This window comes from Salvelinus sp. IW2-2015, linkage group LG8, assembly GCF_002910315.2.
Source record: "Salvelinus sp. IW2-2015 linkage group LG8, ASM291031v2, whole genome shotgun sequence".
Taxonomy (NCBI): domain Eukaryota; kingdom Metazoa; phylum Chordata; class Actinopteri; order Salmoniformes; family Salmonidae; genus Salvelinus; species Salvelinus sp. IW2-2015.
This window is the reverse complement of record NC_036848.1, coordinates 34,196,102-34,210,432: the sequence shown is the minus strand read 5'-3', so window position 1 is coordinate 34,210,432 and position 14,331 is coordinate 34,196,102.

Sequence of the window (14,331 nt, the reverse complement as noted above, 5' to 3'; positions counted from 1 at the left end):
AATTCGACTCGCACTCCTGAGGGAGTATGATGGGACGGCTGCCGGATGCCAGGGGTTTCTACTCCAGCTGGAGCTCTACCTGGCGACCGTCCACCCGGCTCCTTCGGGGCATGAGAGCGTGTCCGCCCTCGTCTCCTGCCTCTCAGGCAAAGCCCTGGAGTGGGCCAACGCCGTATGGGGTGAAGGAGACGCTTGGACCATTACGKAGAGTTCACCCGCCGCTTTCGGGCAGTGTTCGACCACCCGCCTGAGGGTCGAGCGGCGAGTGAACGTCTGTTCCACCTGAGGCAGGGGACGAGGAGCGCGCAGGATTTCGCCTTGGACCTCCGGACCCTGGCCGCCAGCGTGGGATGGAAAGACAGGGCCCTGATCGATCACTACCGGTGCAGTCTGCGTGAGGACGTCCGTCGGGAGTTGGCCTAACGAGACACCACCCTCACATTGGACCAGCTGGTGGACCTGTCCATCCGGCTGGACAACCTGCTGACTGCCCGTGGACGTCCAGATCGGGGCCTGTCAGTTCCATCCCCCAGCACCTCCGTTCCGACGCCAATGGAGCTGGGAGGTGCTGCACTTAGGGCGACCGGAGGAGGGGCCATTCCCTGCACCATCTGTGGCCGCAGAGGGCACACTGCTGGTCGGTGCTGGGGGGAGTTCCTCAGGGAGTCGTGGCAGCAGGCAGGGCACTATCGTGTCACCCCAGGTGAGTCGGCACCAGGCTCACCCAGAGCCCCCTGTTGCTCACAAGTATGTGTTTATTTAATTTCCTGAGTTTTCCCCGCATTCCCAGCATAAGGCGCTAGTAGATTCAGGCACAGCTGAGAATTTTATTGACTGTTCATTTGCCCATAGTTTAGGGATCCCCCTTGTTCCTGTGGATATGCCCTTCCCTATGCACYCCCTAGATAGTCGACCATTAGGGTCAGGGCTGATTAGCGAAGCCACCGCTCCACTAGACATGGTTACGCAGGAGGGTCATAAGGAGAGAATCAGTCTCTTCCTTATTGATTCTCCTGCGTTTCCCGTGGTGCTGGGCATACCCTGGTTGGCCTGTCATGACCCCACTATTTCGTGGCAACAGAGGGCTCTCAAGGGGTGGTCACGAGAGTGCTCAGGGAGGTGTGTGGGGGTTTCCATCGGTGCAGACCAAAGTCCAGACCAGGTCTACACCGTGCGCATTCCCTCAGAATATGCCGATTTGGCTCTCGCCTTCTGTAAGAAGAGGGCGACTAAATTACCACCTCATCGACTGGGGGATTGTGCGATAAATCTCCTGGTAGATGCAGCACTTCCCAGGAGTCACGTGTATCCTCTGTCACAGGAGGAGACGGTGGCTATGGAAACATATGTCTCCGAATCCCTGGGGCAGGGATACATTCTGCCCTCGACTTCACCTGCCTCCTCGAGTTTCTTTTTTGTGAAAAAAAAGGATGGGGGTCTGCGCCCGTGTATTGACTATCGAGGTTTCAATCAGATCACTGTGAGTTACAGCTATCAGCTGCCTCTCATCGCCAGTGCGATCGAGTCAATGCACGGGGCGCGCATCTTCACAAAATTGGATCTCAGGAGCGCTTACAACCTGTTGCGTATCCGGGAGGGGGACGAGTGGAAGACAGCATTTAGTACCACCTCAGGGCACTATGAGTACCTCGTCATGCCGTACGGGTTGATGAATGCTCCATCAGTCTTCCAGGCCTTTGTTGACGAGATTTTCGGGGACTTTCTGATATACTGATATACTCCACTACACGCGCCGAGCATGTGTCCCTGTTGCACAGGGTGCTTGGTTGACTGTTGGAGCATGACCTGTACGTCAAGGCTGAGAAATGTCTGTTCTTCCAACAGTCCGTCTCCTTCCTAGGGTACCGCATTTCCACGTCAGGGGTTGAGATGGAGAGTGACCGCATTTCAGCCGTGCGTAATTGGCTGACTCCCACCACGGTAAAGGAAGTGCAGCGGTTTCTAGGGTTTGCCAACTACTACCGGAGGTTTATCCGGGGTTTTGGTCAGGTAGCAGCTCCCATTACCTCACTGCTGAAGGGGGGACCGGTGCGGCTTCAGTGGTCGGCTGAGGCGGACAGGGCGTTTGGTCACCTGAAGGCTCTGTTCACCTCGGCTCCCGTGCTGGCTCATCCGGATCCCTCTTTGGTGTTCACAGTGGAGATGGACGCGTCCGAGGCTGGGATAGGAGCCGTGCTCTCTCAACGCTCGGGCACGCCACCAAAGCTCCGCCCCTGTGATTTTTTTTCGAAGAAGCTCAGCCCGGCGGAGCGAAACTATGATGTGGGGGACCGGGAGCTGTTGGCTGTTGTCAAGGCTCTGAAGGCGTGAAGACATTTACTTGAGGGGGCTAAATACCTTTTTCTCATCTGGACTGACAACCGCAATCTGGAGTACACCCGGGCGGCGAGGAGACAGAACCCTCGCCAGGCAAGATGGGCTATGTTCTTTACCCATTTTGTTTTCACTCTATCCTACAGACCAGGTTCCCAGAACGCTAAGGCAGACGCACTGTCCCGGATGTATGACACAGAGGAGCGGTCCATGGATCACACTCCCATACTTCCGGCTTCTTGCCTGGTGGCACCGGTGGTGTGGGAGCTGGATGCGGACATCGAGCGGGCGTTACGCACAGAGCCCACTCCCCCCCACCTTGGCCAAGGACGTGAGGGTTTATGTTTCCTACCTGCTCGGTGTGCGCCCAGTGCAAGGCTCCCAGGCACCTGCCCAGAGGGAAATTACAACCCTTACCCGTTCCACAACGGCCGTGGTCGCACCTGTCGGTGGACTTCCTGACGGATCTTCCTCCCTCACAGGGCAACACCACGATTTTCTGCCGTCTCCTCCCTTTGCCCGGTCTCCCTACGGTCCTACAGACTGCGGAGGCCCTGTTCACACACGTCTTCCGGCACTACGGGGTGCCTGAGGACATAGTTTCTGATCGGGGTCCCCAGTTCACGTCCAGGGTCTGGAGAGCGTTCATGGAACGTCTGGGGGTCTCGGTCAGCCTCACCTCAGGTTTTCACCCCGCGAGTAACGGGCAGGTGGAGATAGTGAACCAGGATGTGGGTAGGTTTCTGCGGTCATATTGCCAGGACCGGCCGGGGGAGGGTGCGGCGTTCATACCCTGGGCAGAGATGGCCCAAAACTCACTCTGCCACTCCTCCACTAACCTCTCCCCCTTCCAGTGCGTACTGGGGTATCAGCCGGTTCTGGCTCCTTGGCATCAGAGTCAGACCGAGGCTCCTGCGGTGGACGACTGGTTCCGGCGCGCGGAGGAGACATGGGACGCCGCCCATGTTCACCTTCAGTGCGCCGTGCTGCGCCAGAAAGCCAGCGCAGACCGTCACCGCAGTGGGACCGGGTCTGGCTCTCGACCCGAAACCTGCCCCTCCGCCTGCCCTGCCGGAAGCTGGGTCCATGGTTTGTGGGGCCGTTTAAAGTCCTGAGGAGACTGAACGAGGTGTGTTACAGGTTACAGCTCCCCCCGATTACCGTATTAACCCCTCGTTCCATGTGTCTCTCCTCAGGCCGGTGGTGGCTGGTCCGCTCCAGGAGTCTGAGGTGCGGGAGGTTCCTCCGCCCCCTCTGGACATCGAGGGTGTCCTGGCGTACGCCGTTCGCTCCATACTGGATTCAAGGTGTCGGGCGAGGGGCCTTCAGTACCTCGGGGAGTGGGCCTCCGGACCGTACCCGTCCTCCGGTGGAGGACGTGTTGGACCCTTCAATGCTTCAGAGTTGCACCGTCTCCGTCCGGATCGCCCTGCGCCTCGCCCTCCAGGTCGTCCCCGAGGCTGGTGTCGGAGCGCTGCTGGAGCCGCGCGTCAAGGGGGGGTACTGTCACGACTTCCGCCGAAGTCGACGTCACCGGTCTTCTAGCCATCGCCGATCCACCTTTCATTTTCCATTTGTTTTGTCTTGTTTTCCCACACACCTGGTTTACATTCCCTCATTACGTGACGTGTATATAACCCTCTGTTCCCCCCATGTCTGTGTGTGGAATTGTTTGTTGTAAAGTGTATCTGCTTTTCTGACTGGTTGGCGACAGGTTATTTCAACCAGTATTTTGTTGTTTCTGGGTGCAATTTGTTTTGCCTAAATAAACTGCTCCGGTTGTTACCCGTGTCTGCTCTCCTGCGCCTGACTTCCCTGCAGCCAGTTACGCACCTCTTACATCTACATATTTTCAAGTATAGTGTTCCAAGATGGCGTAGCAGTAAGATGTGTTTGTCTTTGTCCCATGTACATATTGAGTTTTTTCATTTATTTTGTATACATTTCAATATATTTCTATCTTTTTTTCATTTARGAATTAAATATACTTTCCTGCAACCTGCCTCACCCAATGTGGTATGGATCTGCTATTTTTTAGACCTTATAACTGGAACCTCCATCAGAATCTAGCCATCAGAACCTAGCCAGCTAATTAGATACTAGCGTTTTAGTCATTGTTAGCCACTGCTAGCGGTCTTTACCTTTAGCTCAGACACCAGCCGCTTTAGCCCGGATAGCAAGGATAATACCTGCCAGTCTGCACAGCGCGATATCAGCCCTGAGAATATCGGACTGCTTTTTTACCACTACATCACCGGATTCCTGCCGCAAGCTCTGGACCATTACACCGGATCATCGCAGCTTGCTAACTGCTACCGAGTGGCTATTGTGGCTGACGCCCTTGTCCAGAAGCAAGCACCAGCTAGCCTCGAGCTAGCCTCGAACTAGGCCCATCTCCCGGCTAGCAAGCGAAGTACATCAACTACAAAACCTCTCTTGCCAATTGGCCTGGACCCATTGTCGACACGGAGCCCCGCCGATCCATCACGACTGGTTTGCTGACGTAATTTGGCCGATGTGCTCTCAACCGGCCTCTGTGTTGTGGATGTCGGTGAAGACCCTTCTGCTAGCCCCGGCCCGCTAGCTTCCTGAACACCGTGTCTCCCGCTCGCCTAGCGTAGTAACGACTACCGAACGGCTCCCTGTTTCACCTATTGCTGCTCATTGGACCCTATGATCACTCGGCTTCACAGCTGATGCCTGCTGGACTGTTCATTAACATGGTACTTCATTTTGTTTATCTGTCGGCCCCAGCCTCAAACTCAGACCCTGTGTATAGCTAACTGACCCTCTCTGCCCATTTACGGCATTTACCCATTGTTGTTGTCTTAGCTGTTTACCCGTTGTTGTCTTAACCCGTTTGTCACGTCTGCTCTCGCTCTTCCCTCCRCTGGCGCTTGAGAGCGCCAGATTGCCTTGCATCATGCACTCCTGCCATCCATCACGCACACCTGCCTTCCCTCGTCACGCGCATCAGCGTTATTGGACTCACTTATCACCTGTTTATTTCCTCCCCTATATTTGTCAGTTCCCCAGCTCTTTTCCCCACTGCTGCATTGATTGTTTTTTGTCTTTGTATTCTGTTTGCTGATGCTGTTCCTGTCTAGTTCAATGTCCGTTATTTATTAAATGTTACTCCCCGTACCTGCTTCGTCTCTCCAGCGTCAATTGATGTGACACCGTTGTTGTCTTAGCTCTCCCAATCAACACCTGTGATTGCTTTATGCCTCCCTCTAATGTCAATATGCCTTGTATACTGTTGTTTAGGGTAGCTCTCATTGTTTTATTTTACTGCGGAGCCCCTAGTCCCGCTCAACATGCCTCAGATAGCTCCTCTGTCCCACCCCGCACACATGCTGAGACCGCGCCTCCAGAGATGCAACCTCTCTCATCGTCACTCAATGCCAAGGTTTACCTCCACTGTACTCGCAACCTACCATATCCTTGTCTGTACATTATGCCCTGAATCTATCCTACCACGCCCAGAATTCTGCTCCTTTTATTCTCTGTTCCCAAATGCACTAGACGACCAGTTCTTATAGCCTTTAGCCGTACCCTCAGCCTACTCCTCCTCTGTTCCTCTGGTAATGTAGAGAATAACCCAGGCCCTGTGTGTCCCCAGGCACTCTCATTTGTTGACTTCTGTAACCGTAAAAGCATTGGGTTCATGCATGTTAACATCAGACGCCTCCTCCCTAAGTTTGCTTTATTCACTGCTTTAGCACACCCCGCTAACCCTGATGTCCTAGCCATGTCTGAATCCTGGCTTAGGAAGGCCACCAAAAATTCTGAAATTTCCATCCCCAATTACAACATTTTACGTCACGATAGAAACTGCTAAAGGGGGCGGAGTTGCAATCTACTGTAGAGATAGCCTGCAGAGTTCTGTCATACTATCCAGGTCTATGCCTAAACAGTTCGAGCTACTACTTTTAAAAATCCATCTCTCCAGAAATAAGTCTCTCACTATCGTCGCTTGTTATAGAGCCCCCTCAGTTCCCAGCTGTGCCCTGGACACCATATGTGAATTGATTGCCCCCCATCTATCGTCAGAGTTCGTACTGTTAGGTGACCTAAACTGGGATATGCTTAACACCCCGGCCGTCCTACAATCTAAGCTAGATGCCCTCAATCTCACACAAATTATCAAGGAACCTACCAGGTACAACCCCAAATCCGTAAACATGGGCACCCTCATAGATATCATCCTGACCAACTTGCCCTCTAAATACACCTCTGCTGTTTTCAACCAGGATCTCAGCGATCACTGCCTCATTGCCTGTGTCCGTTATGGGTCCGCGGTCAAACGACCACCCSTCATCACTGTCAAACACTCCCTAAAACATTTCTGCGAGCAGGCCTTTCTAATCAACCTGGCCCGGGTATCCTGGAAGGACATTGACCTCATCCCGTTAGTAGAGGATGCCTGGTTGTTCGTTAAAAGTGCTTTCCCCTCCATCTTAAATAAGCATGAACCCATTCAAAAAATGTAGATCCAAGAASAGATATAGCCTTTGCTTCACTCCAGACTTGACTGCACTTGACTAGCACAAAAACATCCTGTGGCGTACTGCACTAGCATCAAATAGTCCCCGCAATCTGCAACTTTTCAGGAAGTCAGGAACCAAAATACACAGTCAGTTAGGAAAGCAAAGGCTAGCTTTTTCAAACAGAAATTTGCATCCTGCAGCACTAATTCCAAAAGGTTTTGGGATACTGTAAAGTCCATGGAGAATAAGAGCACCTCCTCCCAGCTGCCCACTGCACTGAGGTGAGGAAACACTGTTTCCACCGATAAATCCACGATAATCGAGAATTTCAATAAGCATTTCTCTACGGCTGGCCATGCTTTCCACCTGCTAACCCAACCACGGCCAACAGCTCTGCACCCCCGTAGCAACTGGCCCAACCCCCCCCCCCCCCCCCCCCCACTTCTCCTTCACCCAAATCCAGACAGCTGATTTTCTGATAGGCTGCAAAATCTGGATCCCTACAAATCAACTGGCAAGACAATCTGGACCCTCTCTTCCTAAAATTATCCGCCGCCATTGTTGCAACCTCTATTACTAGTCTGTTCAACCTCTCTTTCGTATCGTCTGAGATTCCCAAAGATTGCAAAGCGGCCGCGGTCATCCCCCTCTTCAAATGGGGAGACACTCTACAGACCTATATCCATCCTGCCATGCCTCTCTAAAGTCTTCGAAAACCAAGTGAGCAAACAGATCACCGACCATTTTTGAATCCCACCGTACCTTCTCCGCTATGCAATCCGGTTTCCGAGCTGGTCATGGTGCACCTCAGCACGCTCAAGGTCCTAAATTATATCATACCCACCATCGATAAAAACAGTACTGTGCAGCCGTCTTCATCGACCAGGCCAAGGCTTTCGACTCGTCAATCACCGTATTCTTATCGGCAGACTCAACAGCCTTGGTTTCTCTAATGACTGCCTTGCCTGGTTCACCAACTACTTCTCAGATAGAGTTCAGTGCGTCAAATCGGAGGGCCTGTTGTCCGGACCTCTGGCAATCTCTATGGGGGTGCCACAGGGTTCAATTCTCGGGCCGACTCTTTGCTCTGTATATATCAATGATGTCGCTCATGCTGCTGGTGATTCTTTAATCCACCTCTATGCAGACGACACCATTATGTATACATCTGGACCTTCTTTGGACACTGTGTTAACTAATCTCCAAACGAGCTTCAATGCCATACAACACTCCTTCCGTGGCCTCCAACTGCTCTTAAATGCTAGTAAAACGAAATGGATGCTCTTCAACCGATCGCTGCCCGCACCTGCCCGCCCGTCCAGCATCACTACTCTGGACAGTTCTGACTTAGAATATGTGGACAACTACAAATATCTAGGTGTCTGGTTAGACTGTAAACTCTCCTTCCAGACTCATATTAAGCATCTCCAATCCAAAATCAAATCTAGAATCGGCTTCCTATTTCGCAACAAAGCCTCCTTCCCTCATGCTGCCAAACATACCTTTGTAAAACTGACTATCCTACCGATCCTTGACTTCGGTGATGTCATTTACAAAATAGCCTCCAACACTCTACGTAGCAAATTGGATGCAGTCTGTAACAATGCCATCCGTTTTGTTACCAAAGCCCCAAATACTACCCATCATTGCGACCGGTATGCTCTCTTTGGCTGGTCCTCGCTACATATTTGTCGCCAAACCCACTGGCTCCAGGTCATCTATAAGTCTTTGCTAGGTAAAGCTCCACCTTATCTCAGCTCACTGTTCACCATAGCAACACCCACCCGTAGCACGCACTCCAGCAGGTATATTTCACTGGTCATCCCCAAAGCCAACACCTTCTTTGGCCGCCTTTCCTTCCAGTTCTCTGCTGCCAATGACAGGAACGAATTGCAAAAATCACTGAAGTTGGAGACTTATATCTCCCTCACTAACTTTAAGCATCAGCTGTCAGAGCAGCTTACCGTTCACTGCAGCTGTACACAGCCCATCTGTAAATAGCACATCCAATCAACTACCTACCTCATCCCCATATTTGTTTTTGTTTTCTTCTCTTTTGCACACCAGTATTTCTACTATTTCTACTTGCARATCCTCATCTGTACATCTATCACTCCAGTGTTAATTGCTAAATTGTAATTACTTCGCCACTGTTGCCTATTTATTGCCTTACCTCCTTACTTCATTTGCACACACTGTTGTCATGACGTTGCCTGCTTGGGTATAGCAAGCCCCATCCCCCTCTCCCTGCCCCCTACAACCCATGCTGTGGTCACAGTGAGACGTCATAAATTACTGAGAATCTCTTCATGGCCAAACAGTATTAGAGAGAGGGTAAACTTTCAGGACAAAGAGGTTTCTTCCACCTCACAGAGCTTGAGGTACGAACAGATTTCATCTTCCGGYAAAAGTATAAAAGATCGGTGAAGATTCCAGCTATTGACATGCCCGTTTGTCACCACGTGGGAAACTCATGGGAGACTGTGTGGCTACATTACCATACCGCTGTTTATATAATAACCTCAGATATGAGGTTTACATCTGATTGTTGTATAAAATGAATGAGTGAGTATGATACTCTTTGTATAATTGTGTAATATGATTTTGGACTGTTTAATGAAGAAAAATACAAATCCCTTTTGATTTGAACTAAATCCGAGGACCCGCCCCTGAGGCAGTTGGGTCAGACATCCTGGGACAGCCCCTTTCTGCAATTCCGAATAAAACCCAACTTTGAGAAATTATCAGCAGACCATGTTTTTTCTCCATTAGGAGGAGAACGAAGGTTGAGTACCATTGCTGAATCTGTTAACCATACCACGTGGTTAAACTCTTAGACGAATAAGAACAAGTCTTTGATATTGACTACTAGTCTGCAGCTAGGAATTCGGTATCATTGAACTCGAAGAACGACAACCGCCGAAACAACCATTCTATAACGAATGTCACTCTGAACTATCCACAATAACCAAGACAGAAAGACGGACCAAACTCTCCAACAAAAACTAACTTTTCTCCAGCGATCAAGACGACACACTGAGCGTAAATATATATATATTGATTGCAATTGTTCCCGAATGAGTGAGCGTTCATGTGTAAAGGATTAGCATGTCAATTGTTATAGTTATGAACTCTGTAGTGACTTCTTAGTCGACCCCAATTTTCCCTTTGTCTAACAAGCCGCCATGCCGGTTCAGCCCACTAGGGCATATTTCTCCCATCATTTCATGTAACCATTTTAAGTTTGTTTGTTTGTTTATGCATTTCTGTGAATMACTTAMTTAGTAATYAATAAATGATTTAAGACAATTGATGTATGGATGACTKATAGTYAAGACTGGGTTCGTGCAGATAACCAACAATTTACGACGTTTGGAATGAGACTAACGTGAGGTAAAGTAAATAATTAATTAATTCGAAGACTAATTGATCAGATAAAATATCTGAAAAGTTATTTTAGGAAATGATAACTTTGTAATCCGAATATTTTTCCTTGGTGCCCCCAAATCCATAGTTAATTAGTTACGTTATTAATCAGTTGATCGCGTAATCCCTAATTACAGGAATCTTTGATAAAAACTAAGTCTTCAATTTAATGATAGCAAAGACACGACACTGTATACAGATTTTTCTATTGTGTTATTGACTGTGCGTTTGTTTATTCCATGTGTAACTGTGTTGTTGTTTTTGTCTTACAGCTTTGCTTTATCTTGGCCAGGTCGCAGTTGTAAATGAGAACTTGTTCTTAACTTGCCTACCTGGTTAAATAATGGTGAAATAAAAAATAAATAAAATAAGTGGTGGCTTTATCATGTTATGCGTATGCGTGTAATAGTTAAGGACTGGTGAGTTTTCAGGATTAAACAATAAACGGAATGGAGCTAAGCAGAGGCAAAATTCTAGAGGAAAACTTGGTCAGTCTACATTCGACCAGACACTGGGAGATAAATTCACCATTCAGCAGGACAATAACCTAAAACACAAGGCCAAATCTACACTGGAGTTGCTTACCAAGAAGACAATGAACGTTCCTGAGTGGCCGAGTTACAGTTTTGACTTAAATCTACTTGAAAATCTATGGCAAGACCTGAAAATGTTTGTCTAGCAATCATCAACAACCAACTTGACAGAGCTTCAAGAATTTTGAAAAGAATCATGGGCAAATGTTGCACAATCCAGGTGTGGAAAGCTCTTAGAGACTTACTCAGTTAGACTCACAGCTGTAGTTGCTGCAAAAGGTGCTTCTACAAAGTATTGACTCAGGGGTGTGAATACTAAATTAGCTACAATTTCTAAAAACATGTTTTTTTACTTTGTCATTATGGGGTACTTTGTGTAGATGGTTGAGAGTTTAAAAAAAATCAGGCTGTAACACAACAAAATGTGGAATAAGTCAAGAGGTATGAATTATTTCTCAAGGCACTGTGTGCGTGTGTATGTGTGGGGGTGGGGGTGAATGTTGGAAGTCAGGGCTTAGAGGTTAGAGGTCAGTGCCAATTAAACACTATAGCCCAAATCCAACACCTACCGCCTGTTATCTGAAGTGTGCATTCATTCATTCCCCCTCAAGGACTTAAAAACGTAAAAGCATTGGATTGTTGTAGACTGTAGAATAGATGTCCACACCATATTTCTTCCACCAGTTCAATAATTGCACACTTCAGCGAGGGGGAAGTGAACAAGTGCAAACTTCAGGAAGAAGGGCTGTCTGGGCTATTGGGAAGAGTATATCTACAGGAAGTGCCCTATTTCTGTGTGTGTGTGTGTGTGTGTGTGTGTGTGTGTGTGTGTGTGTAGACCGATGAGTTGATGATACTATCACAGAGACGTAGCAGATCAAAGTGCTACCATGGTGACGCCAGCAGCACTCTGTTTAGCTGCTCATTTAATTATCTTTATCTGTTCCAAGCAAAGTGGCTGAAAGCATACTCTCTCTCTCTCTCTCTCACACACACACACACACACACACACACACACACACACACACACACACACACACACACACACACACACACACACACACACACACACACACACACACACACACACACACACACACACACACACACACACACACACACACACACACACACCTACCTGTATCTCTGTGTGAGGGAGAGATAGTGTGTGAGTATGTATGAGTGTGTGTGTTTATGTGTGTGTGGTGTCTAGTGTTACAATAACACCAGGGAACTGAGAGGCTGTTAAACTTTATGGAGGAGAGAGAATGGACACTTAGTGACCTTCTGACTAATAGATGTTGTCATAGCAACCATATCTCTATGCACATAACCATCATTTCCTCTCACACTCTACCTACAAGGCTGTGTGGACACCCCAAAAACATAAGACACACAGAATGTACCCCATCTCTCATAAAAAAAGATCTGGAAATGTGACATATTATTAATGAACATCTATTTTTGATGCATTCATTTTGCATGGTTGCATTGTTAATTCTGCGTGGTTACAGTGTTAAAACAGAAACAACTCAAAGGTTAACAGTTTAGGCATTAATTCTGTGGAAGAACTTGACTGGCCTGCAAAGAGCCCTGACCTAAACCCCATTGAACACCTTTGGGATGAATTGGAACGCTGACTGCGAGCCAGGCCTAATCGCCCAACATCAGTGCCGACGGATGCTTATGTGGCTGAATAGAAGCAAGTCCCCGCAGCCATGTTCKAACATCTAACGGAAAGCCTTCCTAGAAGAGTGGAGGCTGTTATAGCAGCAAAGGGGGGACCAACTCCATATTAATGTCCCATAATTTTGGAATGAGATATTCAACGAGCAGGTGTCCATATACTTGGTCCTATAGTGTATCTTACCTGGCATGCCTGCTGGCAAGGTTGGGAGACTTTAGAAAAGCAAGCAATTACTAAATTAACTGAATAAGACTCACATTCCTTTCCATCTTTAACCCAGACTTTAGCAGAGATGCAGAGTGTATGTAGTGTCTTTAAAAAAGAAGCACCAGTCAGAAGGATACAGACAGCTCAAGAGGTATGCTTAGATATGCAGATAAGTTGACACATATTTGACATAGAATTAAGCATAATTTATACATATTCTCCACCCCCAAGCCACCGTCACCTACTTTGTGACTCCTCAGAGTTTTGGGGTGTGTGGCCCCGCCATTAAGTATCATCAAGTATTCTCACGGCTTGCTAGAGCATTGTGAACTGCCAAAGCGCAGTGGTCTGACGCTCTGGCTCCGAGCATCACGAGTTCGCACCAAGTTCTGGGCTGCTCTCATATACACACCAGGGTTGGGTTCAATTCCATTTAAATTCCAGTCATTTTAGGAAGTATACTGAAATCCCATTTCTCTTAAATGCTTTTAAATTAAGAAAATGTAAAATTGGAATTTGGTTCACTTTCTGAATTGACTGGAATTTAAATGGCATTGACCCCAACCCTGACACACACATACAAACACATTTGTCGCCTACTACCCCTCTCACAGCCTTTTTTCCTACTTTTCCAGAGACCACTGTGAAGGTCTCCCTCCCTCCCTACCTCTGAGTCCCTCTGTCTCCCTTCCTCGGTCTTTATCTAATCTATGTTACTCTTTGTCCTCCCATCACCAGGTTGCTACGCAACTGTGTTCCATTGATCTAGAAGAGCAGGATGACAGGCACACATAACTGTGATGACACACACACACACGCACAAGTCGACAGATGCACGCACGCATTCATACACACACACACACCTTTAAATACCTTTATTCCAATTGGCACCGTTGACACAAAACGAGGGATACAGAGGGAAGGGAAGAGAGAGGAGAAAAGGAGGGGGAACGGGAGAGAGAAAAGGCAAAGAGGTAGGGGGAGAGAGAAATGGGGGGCTGGGAGATTGATGTAGCGTTTCTTCCATATTGATAGATTGCCCTGGTCTCCTCTGCCATCTGGTGGACAAGACACCACATTGTTCTTTACATGTTGTTTTCATGTTTTTTTTTTTGGGGGGGGGGTCTATTTTGTGTTGTTCCATGTGTGTTGTGTTGTTTACATAATCTAAACATTATGATTAAATTAAATGACTATTATGCATTATGGGTGGGTCTATAAACAGTATACTAATTATCTCCAAAGTTATGATTGCTGAGTGGAAATCTCGAATGCAATTAACTTGTTTAGAAACCAACCATGTTTACAAGATGTGGCTCAATTACGAAGATTTTACAACAGATAAGGCCTATAATTACCACTATAGGGCCAGTGTGATTTGTTCTTGAGTCTTATTTACAGGATGTGACGTCAATCAAAGCGCTGGAAAGAAAACTAGTGATAACGTACCATGACTCCTTTTACTTTATGTTCGTATTCATATATTTTATTATTTCCTTTTGTTTTTGCATTGCCGAGAAGAAACCGGCATGTAAGCATTTAGTTTACCATGAGTGTATATCATGCGTATATCCGTACATACGACGAATACAACTTGAAGTTTCAGAATGATACAGTCATCAACTACATTAAATTCCTTTGTGCACAGTGATGA